At 41.2% G+C, this 18412-nt stretch overlaps 1 pseudogene; it reads left to right on the top strand.

Annotated features, from left to right (window-relative positions):
- Nucleotides 1-13996: 13996 nt before the first annotated feature.
- Nucleotides 13997-15585, top strand: LOC110134555 (transcription factor IIIA-like; annotated as a pseudogene).
- Nucleotides 15586-18412: the final 2827 nt, after the last annotated feature.

The raw sequence follows: 18412 nt of genomic DNA on the forward strand, positions 1-18412 counted from the left end.
CTGATGCAAAGAGCCGACTCATTGGAAAAGACCGTGATGCTGGGAAAGATTGAAAGCAGGAGAAGAGGGGGAAGGTAGAGGATGAGATGGTTGGATGGCATCGCTGACTCAATGGGCAGAGTTTGAGCAAATTCAGGGAGATATTGACGGACAGGGAAGCCTGGCATGCTGCAGTCCATGGGGCCACAAAGAGTCAGACATGATTTAGTGATTGAATGACAACAGCAATAACCCCCCTACCCTGGCCTCCATCCCATTCCCATAGGATACAGCAGTGCTTCCCAACTTTTTTGACACCAGGGACCAGTTTAGTGGAAGACATTTTTTGCAGGGACTGAGGTGTGTGGGGACAGTTTGGGAATCATTCACGCTCCTTACCTGTATTATGCACTTTGTTTCTTTTATTTCCAGGCCAGAATACTGGAGTGGGTAAGCCGTTCCCTTCTCCAGGGGATCTTCCCTACCCAGGGATTGAACCCAGGTCTCTTGCATTGCAGTCAGATTCTTTATCATCTGAGCCACCAGGGAAGCTCTCATTATTATCACACTGTGATATATAATGAAATAATTATACAGTTTACCATAATTAAGAATCAGTGGGATCCCTGAGTTTATTTTCCCTAGCTCAGATGGTAACATGAACCCATAGGGTGTGGTTTAAACACAAATGCAGCTTCGCTGGCTAACCTGCCTCTCACCTCCTGCTGTGTGGCCCAGTTCCCTGGGAGGAGGCCGATACCTGGTATAGAGGGCACCCACTGGGCCCACATTTGGTTGTGCATCACCCCTCACAGTAGGGGTTCATGGTACTAACACAACATAGATGCCAGGAGCCCACACCCCTCTCTCTCTCTAGGTCTTGCTTGGGTACCAGGGTTCACAGAATTTCTTGCTTACCAGTCCTGGGCCTGATTCTAGGGCTCTATGAAACTTAGTCTATTCCCCTGAGAATGGATCATACTACATATGTGATCATCTTTATGCCTAAGAGATAGTCAAAGGGAGGCTGTGCACAGACACGTGAATACACATGAATGTACGTGGGGCACCTCTGGATGTGGGATGAACAACATGAGAAGTACCCCAGGTAGAGGTTAAAACTGAGATGTGTTTTTTCCTCAACTCTATGTTTCAGCACAGAATTCCGGTTAAGATCCCATCCCTCCACAGCATTAAAGAAAACATATTTGTCAAAGGAGAAGAATAGACCTAATTGACATTGTGAGCTTTGCTTATAACATCCAAATAGTCAAACAACGTAGGTGAGTTTCCCTTTGTACTCAGCCTGAAAAAGGGAAAGTGTTAGTCGCTCAGTTGTGTCCAACCCTTTGCCACCCCATGGACTGTAGCCTGCCAGGCTCCTCTGTCCATGGGATTTCCCAGACAAGAATACCAGAGTGGGTAATCTCTCCCTTTTCCAGGGCTAGGATCTGTTGATATTGGGGGTGGACACACCAAATTCTCTAGATGAAATTTTTAAAGTTTACATTTGCTAAGAGCATAGCCTCTTTCATCCTTAGCATTTAGTACAACGTCTGATGTATAGTATGTACTCAGGAAAGATTTGTGGAACAAAAAACTAAATTTAACTCATTCTTATAAACTGAGTGATGAAAAATCACATTCTGGAGCAGAAACTCTTGGAGTGGGAGATAAGACCTAATATTTTCTACAACAGCAGACAGTAGATTGCTTGTGTAAATCACTTAGCAGTGTTTCTGTCACTTAGCAAATCCACAGTAAATGTTACCTACCATTGTTAATTATACAATCTATGGATGATGAATTCTAGAGATTTCATCAGTTGAGACTCCATAAGTATAGTTTGTGTAGTCACATTAAAATATGTGATCAATTTCTTAACATCACGAAAGTTCCCATGAAAAGATTTTTTGCCACTTGAAAAATTTAACGTCTGTACCAATTGGTGGGTTCCAGCACTTGTCAAACTAGTTATTTGATTAACTCTACAGCTGTGACATCCTCAGAGCAGGCATAAATTTTATTTTAAACAATAATAAATGAAATGATTTTGTTGCCTTCATGTTCTAATCTGCCTGTTTGACTTTTGTTTTCATTTGTAGGATTCATCAGCGCACTCAGTCTTTGATTCCTGAAAAACCCATGTAGGAATCTTAAACACACTGCATGCTGAAACCAGCAAAGACTTTGATTAAGTTACAAAACAGAACACTGTACTATACATAATTGACCTTTGAATAACATAGGTTTGAATTGCCTGGGTTCACTGATATCCAGATTTTTTTTTCAATAGTAAATATTAGAGTAGTATGTGGTCTGTGGTTGGTTGAATCTATAGACACCAGGTAACCACAGATATGGAGGGCTGACTATTAATTATAATTGAAATTTCAACAGTGCAGGAGGTTGACACTCTTAACTCCGACTTTGTTCAAACATCAACTGTATATTTGATAAATGAATGAGGGAATGAATCTCTTTGTTAAGAGAATTTGCTCAGAGTGCAGCATCTATGCATTAGCGTGTCCAGATTTTTCCTTAGTTTATCCCTAACAAGTAGCTGAGCTATAATTATTTCAGACCTCTAAAAAACAAACAAAAATACCTTAATTGGGTTAGATTCTTGTATACCGTTTTCCATATAAAAAGTCAATACCACATTTGCCTATTTGAACAATGTTTCTGTAATAAAACAAGGATTACAACGGCCTATGTTTAATCAGAGAAACCCTCGCCTCTCTAGAAAAGTGTGTATAGCAGTGGTGGGACAGAGAATTTTATTGGAGTATTTGACTATGTAGCTTGAGTTGAATCTCTTTTTCTTTAGGAGGTGACATAACTGAAGCCTATCCATTTCCAAAGAATAGTGATTAACTCGTTGTAGGAGACAAGTGAAGTCTACTGATGTGTTTTTCTTATGTGGGGTCTCTTTCATTTTTATTTCTATTTCTCTTCCTTTCCTTGACTTTAATTTTAATTATACATACCACTCAAAATGCTTTTGCAAATGGAAGGACACAAATACTATATCCCACAGTATAAACTCACCAAAAGCAGCTTTATGATGCATTTCCAGTAGCTGTTCCAATGCCTGCATCTAGTTCACTTGTCATATGTATGTGGGCCATGAGAATGGGCAGGACATTTAATATATCAGAGAGAACCAAAATTCTAGTAAGGGATTGCAAAATCTAATAAGATTGAAAAACTTACATAAGCTCTAATTTTACAGGGAGAAATTATATCCTGGGCAAGAGAAATCAAATTTCAGTGTCTCTTAAGCCCATGCCATCTAATATCATTACTGACTGAATCAGTGCTCTTTACTTTACTGGCACAACCTGTTGCCTGGGCACAGGCACAGGGGATAGAAATAAAGAGGCCAGTTTTCTGGAAAATTGTTTGTTCAGTGTCCTCTGCCACTTCAAAAAAAGAGTGAGGTGTTCATCAAAGAGATATTTAAATATTTAAGAGAATCTAGCTTTGACTTATCACAATGAAACTTGAAGCTAAGTGGGAAAAGTACATTTGGCATCATCTTTCTGGATGCTACTCCCTTACATTCCTAGAAAAACATCCATTTTATCCCATATATACTTTCCCATAGTTCACACTGAGAAGCTGCATTCTTGCTGCTCCCCTGAGGAGCAGTGCTCACTGGGTATCATTGTGGCATCAGTAGACTGGAAGAGATGATCACAGTCAACTGCATCGTGATGAAGGTGAAAGAGGAGAGTGAAAAAGCTAGCTTAAAAGCAACATTCAAAAAACAAAGATCATTTTTGTGTATGGTGTTAGAAAGTGTTCTAGTTTCATTCTTTTACAAGTGGTTGACCAGTCTTCCCAGCACCACTTGTTAAAGAGGTTGTCTTTTTTCCATTGTATATCCTTGCCTCCTTTGTCGAAGATAAGGTGTCCATAGGATTAAAGATCTAAATGTAAGACCAGAAACTATAAAACTCCTAGAGGAGAACATAGGCAAAACACTCTCTGACATAAATCACAGCAGGATCCTCTATGACCCACCTCCCAGAATATTGGAAATAAAAGCAAAAATAAACAAATGGGACCTAATGAAACTTAGCACAACAAAGCTAACTATAAGTAAGGTGAAAAGACAGCCCTCAGATTGGGAGAAAATAATAGCAAATGAAGCAACAGACAAAGGATTAATCTCAAAAATATACAAGCAACACCTGAAGCTCAATTCCAGAAAAATAAATGACCCAATCAAAAAATGGGCCAAAGAACTAAACAGACATTTCTCCAAGGAAGACATACAGATGGCTAACAAACACATGAAAAGATGCTCAACATCACTCATTATCAGAGAAATGCAAATCAAAACCACAATGAGGTACCATTACACGCCAGTCAGGATGGCTGCTATCCAAAAGTCTACAAGCAATAAATGCTGGAGAGGGTGTGGAGAAAAGGGAACCCTCTTACACTGTTGGTGGGAATGCAAACTAGTACAGCCACTATGGAAAACAGTATGGAGATTTCTTAAAAAGCTGGAAATAGAACTGCCATATGACCCAGCAATCCCACTTCTGGGCATACACACCAAGGAAACCAGATCTGAAAGAGACACGTGCACCCCAATGTTCATCACAGCACTGTTTATAATAGCCAGGACATGGAAGCAACCTAGATGCCCATCAGCAGACGAATGGATGAGGAAGCTGTGGTACATATACACCATGGAATATTACTCAGCCATTAAAAAGAATTCATTTGAATCAGTTCTAATGAGATGGACGAAACTGGAGCCCATTATACAGAGTGAAGTAAGCCAGAAAGATAAAGAACATTACAGCATACTAACACATATATATGGAATTTAGAAAGATGGTAATGATAACCCTATATGCAAAACAGAAAAAGAGACACAGATGTACAGAACAGACTTTTGGACTCTGTGGGAGAAGGCGAGAGTGGGATGTTTTGAAAGAACAGCATGTATATTATCTATTGTGAAACAGATCACCAGCCCAGGTGGGATACATGAGACAAGTGCTCAGGCCTGGTGCACTGGGAAGACCCAAAGGAATCGGGTGGAGAGGGAGGTGGGAGGGGGGACCGGGATGGGGAATACATGTAACTCCATGGCTGATTCATGTCAATGTATGACAAAACCCACTGCAATGTTGTGAAGTAATTAGCCTCCAACTAATAAAAATAAATGAAAAGAAAAAAGAAAAAAAACGAAGATCATGACATCCAGTCCCATCACGTCATGGCAAATAGAAAGGGAAAATGTGGAAACAGTAACAGATTTTATTTCTTGGGTTCCAAAATCCCTGTGGACGGTGACTGCAGCCATGAAATTAAAAGATGCTGGCTCCTTGGAAGAAAAGTTATGACAAATCTAGACAGTGTATTAAAAAGCAAAGACATCACTTTGCCGACAAAGGTCTGTATAGTCAAAGCTATGGTTTTTCCAGTAGTCATTTATGGTTGTGAGAGGTGGACCATAAAAAGGCTGAATGCCAAAGAGTTGATGCTTTTGAACTGTGGTGCTAAAGAAGACTCTTGAGAGTTCTATGGACAGCAAGGAGAACAAACCAATCAATCCTAAAGGAAATCAATCCTGAATATTCATTGGAAGGACTAATACTGAAGTGGAAACTCCAATTCTTTGGCCACCTGATGTGAAGAGCCGACTCACTGGAAAAGACCCTGATGCTGGGAACAGATTGAGGGTAGGAGGAGAAAGCAGTGACAGAGGATGAGATGATTGGATGGCATCAACAACTCAATGCATATGAGTTTGAGCAAACTCTGGGAAATAGTGGAGGACAGGCAGGCCTGGTGTACTGCAGTCCATGGGGTCACAAAAAGTTGGACGCAACTGAGGGACTGAACAACAACTGGTATACTATATTCTTAGCTTTCACATTATCTCATTTGGTCCTCACAATACCTATGCAATTTAGAGAGAATAAATGTTACTCTGCTGAATTCAGAGTTGAGAAAACGGATGCTCAGAAAGATTGAGGCACTGGTTCAAGTTCACACAATTGCTAAGACAGAAATGGGGCTCTGGGTCTTGCTATCTGTCTGGCTATGTCCTTTATGACACAATTAAAATGAAAATTAGTCTTAAAGGAGGAAGAAAAGCATGTTGCATAGTTTGCAAAAAAAGGAATGTTTTCCTGAAGATTCTGCAAGAGTGAAAAAGGAGGATCAACCTAACTAAAGTCCTTAAGAAAACGGTATAAATATTAATACTATCTAAGGCTTTCCCAGTTGCATACTGTTACAATTTGAAAATTTTAATCCAAAGTAGATTCAGTACTTGTGCCGTATTGAACCAGCACTGCCATAGATAAGATGAGTATTTTTGTCTTCAAAAAGTGACTTTGTATTAAGCCAGTAACAAAGGTAAAGTTAATTTATTCTTTCTCTCAAAAAATGTGAGATGTGCTCATTTTATTAATAAAGTAGGTATGCTAAATATACTTACTACATGTCCAGTAATCATCTAACTAAGTTTATATATTTTTAACCCACTGAATCTTCACAGTAGCCATAGGAAGTTAGTCCAATAATTATGCCTATTTGACAGATGAAGAAATTGAAACATACACTGGGTAATAGATTGCCTGAGATCAAAGAACTAGAAACTAGCAGAGGCAGAATTTGAACTGATCCCATAGTCTTGATTTTGAACACTAGGCTCTAACGTCTCTGGTAGAAACTTTATAAGTGATAAAGTTTCTTAGTGATGAGCTTCCTCTCACAAAATTTACTGCCAAATATAAAACACATCATTTTATTTTGCACACTTCCTACTCTAGCAAAGCAAATACAATGGTGTGGTCACAGTGATTTCAGGATCAAATGATACAGAGCAACATGAAAGGGCCCATTTTCACTTGACCTTCTGGGCACTCCAGATGTTAAGGCCTATTGTTCTCTCATATATTTCTTGATGGAAATCTCTAGGAGGAGATAAAACAGTGATGAGACCATAGTGACTGCCTATGGATTAGGTGAAGTCAGCTAGCTAAAACCTCTTGAAAGTAGAGATTGAATTTCTTATATGAAAAGTCACCACTTTCATCCAGAGACTGTCCTCTCAAAATTGTTGTTTGTAAACACCCACAGAAGAGTACAGATAAAGGGTCTAAAAGGAAATATAAGAACATGACATAGAAGTTACCTCTAATTGGTAGAGCAAAAATGGATGTTTTTATATTTATGTCTTAAAATTTTTCTAGAGTACTTGCATGTTGCTTTTAAAATTATTTGGAAATTAATATATGCACATTGCTTTAAAAATTATAAAAATATACAATAAATTAATTGCTAAGACAATTAACCAGAAAAAAGAAATGGTAATTATGTGATGTAATATGGGTATTAGCTAAAGCTATGGTGATAATCATTTTGTAATATGTAAGTATATCGAATCAACAGGCTGTCCACCTTAAACTTACACAATGGTATGTGTCAATTATATCTCCATGAAACTAGAAAATAAATGAATAAATTAATCAATATACTTAAACTTGTCACCAAGTCTTAAAAACATGTTTTCCTTAAGGTACTGTATTATCATTTGAGGTTGATTGTGAATCAAGAACCTAAACATATAGAATTGATAATTATAAACATCTATAAAAGCATGAGGAAACTTTTTCTATAAAGAGCCAGATAATAAATATTTTACACTTTGTAGACCAAAAATCTCTATCATAATTATGCAGCTCATCTCTTGCAGCATGAAAGTAGTCATGAACAACATGGGAAAAAATAAACATAGCTGTGTTTCAATAATTTTATTTATAAAACCAGGAAACTGGATGGATTTGGCCAGCAGGTTACAATGTTGACCCCTGTATAAAATACTATGTTCCAAGTACAGAGTTACAAACTATTCAAGCTTGAGGAAAGTAGAAGATGGAAAAAAGAGAACCTATATGATCAGCATTGTTTTGTAACAGAAATAAGCAAAGCTCACAATAACAACAGGCAACATAATGTCAATTGATAGAAGAATGAGTGAATATATTGTGGCATATTCATTCAATTTATGCATTGCTGTGTGTTCTGTAGTTTACAACAAATGAAAATGGAAGAACTGAATTCCATGCACCAACACAAATGAATTTAGCAAACCAATTCTGAGCAACAAAGGCAATTGGTAAAATATATACAGTATAATACAATTCTTATAAAATCTAAAATCATGCTAAAATAATTCTACATATCTTTAGGGATGCATACATATGTATTAAAAGTGAAAATGTATGCATTTTCACTTTAGATTTTTTTTATTTAAAAATTAATATTAAAAAACAGTATTATGACAACTTTAGGGTGATGGAGGTAGGAATGAGATCAAAGAGGAGTTTCATATTTTAAATAGGATACAGGATAAATATTAATATTAAAATAAAATAAAATAGAGACCTAGTTTGAAGATTTCCCAGGCAGACAAAACCAGCAAGCAAAATTTAGTTTATTTCATGAACATGAGCAAAAATTATTTCTTGTATATATGTCTGATAATCATAAATGAAACTTAAGTCACCTTTTTAAATAAAATGAGATAATCACTTTTAACCAATCCCCTGCCATCTGGGAACCCTCACTGTAGTAACCAATCATTTTGAAGGTTAAACAGCTTTCTCATTTTCACTTTATAAGCCATCCCAGAACATGATGCCTCTGAACTTCTTATCAGTTTCAGGTTTGAAGCATCCCTGTTCATGAAAGTTCATTTCTCACTCAATAAAATATTCATATCAAGTAAAGCTCTCTGAATTTTCTTCTAACATCAGTGTACAAATATTTTATGAGTGAGGAAATGTAAGGAAGAGTAAAGAAAATAAATTCAATAGTCAACAGATAAGATGTCCTCACAAGTTTGAAAGATTTCTGGAGTGGAAATGCTGGATAAAGGGAGCTAGAAGTATAAGAGATGGAAGTTAGAAGTCAGACGCCTAGTATTGAGTGCAGAGATGTAAGATTTAGGGTGGTAACAAAAATCTGTAATAGATCCACAAAGTGGATGGTTGTAATGTGGAGAAAAAGATCATCGCTACTGAGGAGGGCACAAAGCTATAATACAAGGGCAGCTGTGTAGGGAGATCCTCTCCCTGGAATTTGAAATTGATAAGAATGATAACAGAGTGATAATGGGGAAGAGGACTGAGGTGCAGTTTTCGTGTATTCGTAGATATAGTCTATAAGTCTGTGCTGACAGTAAAAAGCAGGAGCAACAGGGTAGTGTCTGATTTTAAGATCTGTGTTTTTGGTTTAATTGCTTTTGTTTTGTCTTTATAAACAAAGAAGAGAAAAAAAAATTGAAAGTAAAAGAAGAGCAAGGAGGACATAAACACCTGCTGGTCCAGGCACACAGTGGGGGAATGGAAGAAACTTTACTTGATGATACTCCAAAGAAAGCAATACTCCAAGGGTGTTCAGTTCAGTTCAGTTCAGTCACTCAGTCGTGTCCGACTCTTTGCGACCCCATGAATCACAGCACGCCAGGCCTCCCGGTCCATCACAAACTCCCAGAGTTTGCTCAAACTCATGCCCATCAAGTTGGTGATGTCATCCAGCCATCTCATCCTCTGTTGTCCCCTTCTCCTCCTGCCCCCAATCCCTCCCAGCATCAGGGTCATTTCCAATGAGTCAACTCTTCACATGAGGTGGCCAAAGTATTGGAGTTTCAGCCTCAACATCAGTCCTTCCAATGAACACCCAGGACTGATCTCCTTCAGGATGGACTTGTTGGATCTCCTTGCAGTCCAAGGGACTCTCAAGAGTGTTCTCCAACACCACAGTTCAAAAGCATCAGTTTTCCAGCTCTCAGCTTTCTTCACAGTCCAACTCTCATATCCATACATGACCATTAGAAAAACCATAGCCTTGACCAGACAGACCTTTGTTGGTAAAGTAGTCTCTGCTTTTTAATATGCTACCTAGGTTGGTCATAACTTTCCTTCCAAGGAGTAAGCGTCTTTTAATTTCATGGCTGCAGTCACCATCTGCAGTGATTTTGGAGCCCAAAAAAATAAAGTCTGACACTGTTTCCACTGTCTCCCCATCTATTTCCCATGAGGTGATGGGACCAGATGCCATTTCAATTCTATCTAGATCATGAAGACAATGTCCAGAAAAGGGATTGAGGCTTGTTAGAGGCAGTTGCTGTTGACTTTGTCCACAGAACGTACAACAACTCACTTGTGTGGGAAGGTGTGGGGAACTGGGATGGGATGGAAATCAGGTGGTTCGATCATATACTCAGCAGTATATATACTGGGATACTGAAGAATGACCTGGGAAACTTGGGCTTCTAACAGTACTGTGAAGCCTGATGGCCCTAACCCTGGCCATGTCTATAGGAAGGGAAATAACTGATTTAAGTTAAACACCCTGGTAAGTAGAGAAAGAAGATAAGCTTTGTCAGCTTGGAATTCAAATTTTTCTGCTTTCCTCAGCTCTTCTGTCATCATTCTTCAACACCCAACTCTACTCAGATCAACCCACTTCCTCCTTGTACACTGATTCAACTATCACTGTGGTATCTCTTCTGTTTCTCTATGAAATTGAGATGGTCTTTTAGATCTTGGTTTTCCTTTTGAATCCCTGACAATACCTAGCAAAGTGCTGGATGCACAGTGAATGCTCAATAAATATTTGATGGATTGGGCTATAAATTTCATTTGTCTAGGTTATAACCAGCACTTGGGCACTCAAGATATGGCTATAAATTGGAAGGCTAAGGATCCCAGCTTTTATTACAAACTTTTTCATGTTTAAAAGCAAATCTTGGGTTGCAAAGATTTAGCCATTACTCTTGCTTCCTTCCTACCTCTTCACAATCTAAGATTTATAAAAACAGAAGTAGTTGCTGTGGAGACAATTGCTGGGCCCTAGAGGAGCTATTTGAGAATAAAAGCAAGAACTGCTATAATATTCAATAGCAAGACTCTACATTAATTTTTTTGCCTTTAATGATAAAACTGAAAATAGAATACAGAACAAAAATGTCAGGAACTGTGAACTCACTCTCTTTGTTGCAGAGTTGATAATCTGAGCCATACCAGTTGATGCTACCCCTTGTTAAGATACTGAAATAATTCCACACTGGTTATGAGATAGCCATTACCCCTGGACCTGCCCTGAGACCCTTCCAATGTCTTTAGCTTCCCAATGCTTGCCCCTGTATCCTTCCCATTTCCTCCTAATCCAGCAACCAAAGGTTAATATCCAGTTAAGCATAGGTTTAGTTAGCACTGCGACTGTAGCAGACACACCAGTTGTTCAACATGGTGAATTTATCAACTATTAAAGATAGTGCATATCATTTCTGACTATATTTGTCAGGTGTTACAAACAAGAGTCCTATATACATGATTTATGTGGTCTTCCTAGTATTTTACATTCTTCTAAAATTGTCAATTAACATTCAAAACTTGAGTGACTTCAAGGGATAATCCAAATCTTTAGCTCTTCGCCCCAAAATTGGAAATCCTTGCAACACTGGGCTTTCATTTGAAGAAATTCATGGAGCAGAGTTTGAGTGCCCCCTTTAAATTCTGCATACACTGTCTACTCACCAGGCTTCCTCACATTTCATTGTTCAACCAGTGGACTGTACTTTTTCATGTAACTAGCTTCCCCTGTGGATGTTTAAGTGTCTGGGCCCTGCTCCACAATAACCCCGAATCAGATTCCCTGGGGCCAGGTTTGGTTCCAGACTTTCTGAGTCATTTGGTGCAACACCAGCTCCTCCTGGGTACACTGCTGCTCTGCCTCCTCCCTCTTCCAGGTCCCTTTTGCATCTACCAATTGTAACAGCAACTCACCTCCCTTCTCTTCTTATGCAGGATGGCATATCCAGACTTTGCAGACATGAAAACCTTGTCTGTGGTGACTACATCCCTAAAGAGTTGCAGAAAAGATCTAGAATTGAGAAGTATACACTCTAGTCTTGATGTGTACCTCCAATAAAAGATAGGAATGAAATTTTGTGATCTCTGCCATATACATATTTTCTCAGTAAGTAAAAAATTACTATCTATGGGGAAAACTGCTGCCAGCAATTATGCTACTATTTTGGGGGAGAAAGTGCCCCAGCAGGTCCAGCTGCAGGGATACTACCTGCTCACCTACAACTTCCCCCCTTAACTGTGACAGCTATCTACCACTGTATGAATTCCTGGCTGTAACTGATGATAAATCATAGGGAATGTTCGAACACTACATTTAATCAGAAGTCTTGCCTCAGTTTTCTATTCCACATAACATACCACCCAAAACATGGTGGCTTAAAATAATCTGTTGATTTGTTCATAATTCTGGGGCTCAGCAACGTGGGCCAGTCTGGCCAGGGTCACTCATGCCCTTATAGTCACCTGGCAGCTCAACTCTGGTTTGAGATGGCTCCTCCCATATATCTGACAGGCAGTGTGTCTGGGTTCTCTCCCACATGGTGGACCTGGTTTTTTGACACAGTGGACTCAGAGAAGTATTCCAAGAGGGGTTGAACAGACGCTTCAGAGTTCTCATAACATCACTTCCACTACATTCTACTGGCCAAAGCAAGTCATAAACCCAGCCCAGACTAACCACCAGGAACTAGTCTCCAGTTTCTCATAGAAAGAGCTGCAGAGTTGCAGGGTGTGGATTCAGGAGTGAGAGGAGTATCAATATTACTGCCTTCTGTGCAAACAACCTGCTATATTCCTGGAGCTGAAGGGACGAAGGCTTGGGTTCCACTATAACAGAAGAGAGGATTGTGATTTAAAAAAAAAAAAACCCTTTCAGACATATTGGGATCATATACATTGGAAAGTCCCTAGTGAGATGGAGCGTGGAAAGATGAGGAAGCTTCTGAAGTTGAGAAGTCCTGATTTGAAATTTATCAAAGAAATTATAAAAGTGGGTGGAAGAGGGGTGGGAATAAGAGCATATAGTGAGGGCAGGAGGATTTGAGAGGAAGAAGCCCAATGGGAGAACCTGTTTCTTGAAACAGATGTCAACCAGCTGCCACAGTGGAACCCAACCTCATTCCTTCTGTCTCTTTTTCAAAGCCTGGGCTGTGTTCTCTGATCAACCCACCCTCTTTCCTCTCACTCTCAAGTGTAGGATCTCTGCGTCTCAGACCTGATTACTGTGGTATTATCCAAACAGCTCCTCCAGATGTTCCTCGTTTGGTATGCCCTGTGTGTCACACCTGCTTGGCTTAATTATTTTTTTTAATATTTTTATTTCTTTCTGAATAAGTAAAGTAGGTTCATGGTACAAAATTCAAAAAGTACAAAAGTTACACAGACAAAAACCAGAGACAGAGACGCAACTTGTTCCTAAAAAATGGCAGAGCCTGGATTTGAATGCAGGCTGACGCGGCACCCATGCTTTTGACTATGGATGGCACTGCTGAGTTATAAAGTCAGGGCTTCTCATCAGTTCTGCTCACAGAGAAGCTAGAAATTACATTTTCCTCCATCAAAACTAATAAATCTACCTTGATTAGTGAGAGAGAAGTACATACCTGCACTCTTCTTGCCTGAACTAATAAAGAAGAACAATTACAAGTGGTCAGCATTGTTCCTGTCACAGAAATATGAAGACACCAAACACTACTTATTGTAAGAAAACATGATGTATTAATTTTGGCAACACTTGTACATCATGTCATGCCAATAAAGACAAGGGAATTGAAAGCAGAAATTGAAAGCTGGATGTGACCTGCTTCTATCAGCATCTCTGGAGTCAGTATCGAAGATGGAGGAGGAGACGGGGCCTTTGGGAGGTGGGCGATTAGCTCCAGGGAGAAAGGAAGGTCCTCTGGCTTCTCTCCCCAGGCCTAACTAACCTTCTTACTTGAAAACCACCTTGGACGAGAGACCTCTGCCATTTGTTCTTCACCATCTCACTTAGGAAAAGAGACGTAGGAAGGGCCCGCCCCTCTGGCATCACGCCCCGGAAGTGCAGTGGGCCCAGGCGTAGGGTCTCCGGAAGCAGTCGATAGTCACTGGTTTCACGGCATGTGACTCAGCACATGGCTGAGTTCTTGGCCCCCAGGAACCTGGAGCTGTTGGCCTCGGTCACTGAGGCGGTGTCGTCCCTGACTATCACTGACCCATTCGTTGCAGCCGGCGAGAGTGCCGCCCCGCCGTCCTGCCGCCCCCAGCGGCTCCTCGGAGAGGAGGTTCATCTGCTCCTTCCCCAACTGCAGCGCCGATTGTTCCAAGCCAACAAGGCTTGGAAGCTAGGACGCGCACCTACGTGAGTACACAGGGAGCGGGGAAGAGACCCTATGTTTGTGACTATAAAGAAAGCTGGGCGCCGAAGAAGTGATGCTTTTGAACTGTGGTGTTGGAAAAGACTCTTGAGAGTCCCTTGGACTGCACGGAGATCCAACCAGTCCATCCTAAAGGAGATCAGTCCTGGGTGTTCACTGGAAGGACTGATGTTGAAGCTGAAACTCCAATACTTGTGGGGCCACCTGATGCGAACAGCTGACTCATTTGAAAAGACCCTGATTCTGGGAAAGATTAAGGGCAGGAGAAGAGGGGGCAACAGAGGATGGGATGGTTGGATGGCATCACTGACTCATTGGACATGAGTTTGGGTGAACTCTGGGAGTTGGTGATGGAGAGGGAGGCCTGGCGTGTTGCGGTTCATGGGGTCACAAAGAATCGGACACGACTGAGCGAATGAACTGAATTGAACTGATGAAGGGTGTGGCAAGGCCTTGGTCAAGGACTACAATCTCAGCCGCCATGCCCTGCTTCACACCCAAGAAAAGCCCTTTGTACAGCTAGCGGCTATGATCAGAAATTCGACACAAAATAAAACTTGAAGAAACATATTGAACGAAAACATATAAAACCAAAAAAACAGTATGCATTCAGTTTCAAAGGTTGTGAGAAGACCTTTAGGAAACATCAGCAACTGAAAATCCACCAGTGCCAGCACACCAACGAGCCGCTGTTCAACTGTGTCCACGAGGGATGTGGAAATTTTTCCTCCCCCAGCAGTCTGAAGCGGCACGGAAGGTCCACGAGGGCTGTATCTGTCAAAAAAGAATGTTCTTTTGTGGCAAAAACATGGGCAGAGCTTCTAAGACTCGTGAGAGAGACCCATAAAGAGAACATAATCTGTGGCGCATGCCAGGAAAACATTTAAGGGCAAGGACTTCCTGAAGCAGCACATGCGGATGCACGCCCGGAGCGGGTCGTGTGCCGGTGTCCACTGGAAGGCTGCGGCCACACCTACACCACTGTGTTCAACCTCCAGAGCCATATTCTCTCCTTCCACGAGGAGCAACGCCCCTTCGTGTGCCAGCATGCTGGTTGTGGCAAAACCTTGCCATGAAGCAGAGCCTCAGCAGACATGCTGTTGTGCGAGAACCTGACAAGAAGAAAAGCAAAGTGAGGCTTCTCGTGAGAAGTGGAGCCTGGCCTCTCGACTCAGTGGGTACCTCCCTCCTGAGAGAACACAGGGCCTGGCTGTGCCTTTGCCCAGAAACGGGGAGCCTCTGAGCTGCATGGAAGGCCACGCACTTCCCACGTCGCCATGCTGACCGCAGCTGCACACCCGACTCTGCTGGGTGGAGGACCACAGACCAGCCAGCTCGGTTTTCTCTCCCAGAAGCACCTGTTTGTTGAAGTCACTGGGGCAGGACACCAGATACTCCATCTTTCTCGTCTTTCCCTTTTCAGAGCGTCTCCTCTCAGGGTGCCGGGAGCTGCTCTCCCTCCATTTTGCTCTAAGGAGGAAGAACACACATCACAACCTTGCTCCCTCTGATGGGCTGCAGCCTGGATAAGAAGCCTGGATAAGAAGACATGGTCTGGATGAATCGATTACACGTCACCTCCTAGAAGAGGAAACAAAGTTCAGTTCAGTTCAGTCGCTCAGTCGTGTCCGACTCTGCCACCCCGTGAATCGCAGCACACCAGGCCTCCCTGTCCATCACCAACTCCCAGAGTCTACCCAAACCCATGTCCATCAACTCAGTGATGCCATCCAGCCATCTCATCCTCTGTTGACCCCTTCTCCTCCTGCCCCGAATCCTTCCCAGCATTGGGGTCTTTTCCAATGAGTCAGCTCTTCGCATCAGGTGGCCAAAGTATTGGAGTTTCAGCTTCAACATCAGTCCTTAAAGTGAATACCCAGGACTGATCTCCTTTATGATAGACTGGTTGGATCTCCTTGCAGTCCAAGGGACTCTCAAGAGTCTTTTCCAACACCACAGTTCAAAACATCAAGTTTTTTGCACTCAGCTTTCTTCACTGCCCAACTCTCACATCCATACATGACCACTGGAAAAACCATAGCCTTGACTAGACGGACCTTTGTTGACAAAGTAATGTCTCTGCTTTTAAATATGCTATCCAGGTTGGTCATAACTTTCCTTCCAAGGAGTAAGCGTCTTTTAATTTCATGGCTGCAATCACTATCTGCAGTGATTTTGGAGCCCCCAAAAAAATAAAGTCTGACACTGTTTCCACTGTTTCCCCATCTATTTGCCATGAAGTGATGGGACTGGATGCCATGATCTTAGTTTTCTGAATGTTGAGCTTTAAGCCAACTTTTTCACTCTCCTCTTTCACTTTCATCAAGAGGCTTTTTCATTCCTCTTCACTTTCTGCCATAAGGGTGGTGTCATCTGCATATCTGAGGTTATTGATATTTCTCCCGGCAATCTTGATTCCAGCTTCTGCTTCCTCCAGCCCAGTGTTTCTCATGAGGTACTCTGCATATAAGTTAAATAAGCAGGGTGACAATATACAGCCTTGATGTACTCCTTTTCCTATTTGGAACCAGTCGTTGTTCGATGTCCAGTTGTAACTCTTGCTTCCTGACCTGCATACAGGTTTCTCAAGAGATAGGTCAGATGGTCGTAGTCCCATCTCTTTCAGAATTTTCCACAGTTTATTGTGATCCACACAGTCAAAGTCTTTGGCATAGTCAGTAAAGCAGAAATAGATGTTTTTCTGGAACTCTTGCTTTTTTGATGATCCAGTGGATGTTGGCAATTTGATTTCTGGTTCCTCTGCCTTTTCTAAAACCAGCTTGAATGTCTGGAAGTTCACGGTTCACATGTTGCTGAAGCTTGGCTTGGAGAATTGAGGAAACAAAAGGCTAGTGTAAAACCAACACCTTTAGTTCTTTCTGGTGTTAATGTTTATCTAATACCAATAAAAACCAGCATTCTTGAATTGGTATATAAGGGATTTGCTAAGTCAAATCATATAGACCTGGTTAAGCTGATCAAAACCTGTACAATAACCAGGTGGTTGGACAAACTCCATGTAACTAGGCCAATGTGCTAAAGTCTTGGTGGTTTTGAATCCTCTGTCATGGCACTGAGAGGCTATGTCTGGCCCAGATCACCCTCTCACAAAAAGTACTGAGCGGTGGGTTTGGGCACTGGCAGGGCCTCCTTATTCCCCCAGGTTGTCAGCCCAGTGCTATTCCCAACCATCCTTCACAGAGTCATTGAAGTGGTTAGAAAAAGACAGACCCATGGTTCTAGAGAGTCTGAGTGGGCTGGACTGGGCCCAGGGCCTGTGTCATTCTAGTTTGGAGCTAGGGCTGAAAACCACTGGTGTAAATGCTGCCTTTATTGGCTGCTAAGCTGTGTAACTCCAAAAGCCAAATCCTCCAGACTTATCCTGGGACTGTAAACTGACACTTTCTAGAAGAGTTTGACTTGAATGCTTCTCATAGGCATTTATAAAGAGGAATCAGACTTAAAAAGATGAACCCATACAGTTTCTAGCTTTCCTATTTAAATGTTAGACCCTCTACAGTCTGTGAAGTAGAATAGTATATAGCCCTTAAGTTAGGAAGTAGTGTTCTCACATGGCGAAGTACTTTTGTTACAGTGGAAAAAAGCTGTATATATTTTGCATTTTGAAAACCCAATTAGAAAGCTGCTCCCAGGACTGGGCAGAATTATTAGTTACTTTTCTCTGCCTTTATGTTTTCCAGGTTTTCTACAGTTGTATTTGTCAGCTCAGAAAACAAACAGATGCAAGCAGTCACTCAGGCCTGTTTTCACTTACTATTTTGTTCTCGGGCTCATCTGCACTCTTCCCTTTAGTGTAATCTGGACTTGATATGATTTTTTGATCCACTGCTGTATCTGTTTACTCTTTGTGTCCAAATCATGTTGTCCAATATTTGAAGAAAAATTAGTTCCTTGGTCAGGGTGGGTCCTAGGTTGAAAGAGTGAGATCTGGAGCTATTCTTTGAGGCCTGTGTTTTATCACACGTTCATCCTAAGGTCTACACTGCTACAGGCCCTCCTGTCTGCCTGGTATTAATGGTTTCACATTCCAGTTAAATGGAGGACACAGACATCAGGTAAAACACCACTATTTTAGTTGCCAAGTAAGAATACCTAAACAGGGAATGCTTCCATTTATCATTACCATTGTTTGATGAAAGA

The sequence above is a fragment of the Odocoileus virginianus genome, chromosome 34 (assembly GCF_023699985.2).
Source record: "Odocoileus virginianus isolate 20LAN1187 ecotype Illinois chromosome 34, Ovbor_1.2, whole genome shotgun sequence".
Classification (NCBI taxonomy): domain Eukaryota; kingdom Metazoa; phylum Chordata; class Mammalia; order Artiodactyla; family Cervidae; genus Odocoileus; species Odocoileus virginianus.